The following is a 1,269-nucleotide window of genomic DNA, read 5'->3' as shown; positions in this document are numbered from 1 at the left end:
AAAAAAAAATATTCTGGAAAGAAAGGAGAATCTGATTTCCAAGATCCCAATAATCTGATTTCCCAAGAATCTGATTTCCAAGGGTCCAATAATCTCACCACTTATATAATTCACAATGTCCAGTTATCTTGGACCCTTCTCTTACATCATACACAAAAATCAACTCACAATGGATTAAAGGCCGAAATGTAAAACATGAAACCGTAAAACTCCCAGAAGAAAACATAAAGGAAAACTTCCTTTACATTGGCTTTGGCAGTGATTTTTTTTTTTTTTTTTTTTGTTATCCCACCAAAAGCTCAAGCAACAAGAATAAAAATAAGTGTGACTACATCAAACTAAAAAGCTTCTGCACAGCAAAGAAAACATCAATAAAATGAAAAAGCAGTCTACAGATTGGCAGAAAATATTTGCAAACGATATATCTGATAAAGAGTTAATATCCAAAATATATAAGGAACACACACAACACAATAGCAAAAAAATACAAACAGTCCCTTTAAAACATGAGCAAAGGACCTAAATAGACATTTTCCCAAAGAAGACATAAAAGTGGCCAGTAAGTATATGTAAAGGTGCTCAACATCAATAATCATCAGCAAAATGCAAATTAAAACCACAAGAAGATGTCATCTTACACCTGTTAAAATATCATGTTGTACATCCTCAACATATACAATAAGAAATAAAATAAACTATCCTGTTATCAAGGGATGACATTAGCAAGATGGTGGAATAAGAAGCCCTGGACTCTTCTTCCCCAATAAACACACTGATTCAATAGCAAGATGATTGATCAATTTCTTTTGTGAGAAATGGATGAGTTTCTTTTGTGAGGAATCCAGAAACTAGTTGACAGGCTCCTGCACCTTGAGTGAGTTTGAAACCAGCCACATCAAAACAAGAAGGAAAATGCAGACCCTCTCGCCATAATCCCCACTCTAGGCACAGCATCATATGACGAGAGAACCCCAGGTTCTCAGTGTCTCCTTGAAGAGCAAAGGAGTCACACCACACATCTAGATTTACAATTTTCACGGTATTACCCTAAGGACTGGCTTCTATCTCTCCTGTTTCTAAAAGCTGATGGGGCCCAGCAGACACTAGTCCCCTGGGGGCTACAGACAGCAACGCCTAAAGTGCAAGCATTTGCCACAGCTCCACCCCCTGGCTCAGCCCGTTGAACTCAAGAAGAAATAGAAAATTTCAATAGACATATAACAAGTAAAGAGACTCTGTCAGTCCTCAAAAACCTTCCCACAAAAAAAA

This window comes from Mandrillus leucophaeus, unplaced genomic scaffold (assembly GCF_000951045.1).
Source record: "Mandrillus leucophaeus isolate KB7577 unplaced genomic scaffold, Mleu.le_1.0 Scaffold809, whole genome shotgun sequence".
Taxonomy (NCBI): domain Eukaryota; kingdom Metazoa; phylum Chordata; class Mammalia; order Primates; family Cercopithecidae; genus Mandrillus; species Mandrillus leucophaeus.
This window is presented reverse-complemented; position numbering follows the sequence as displayed.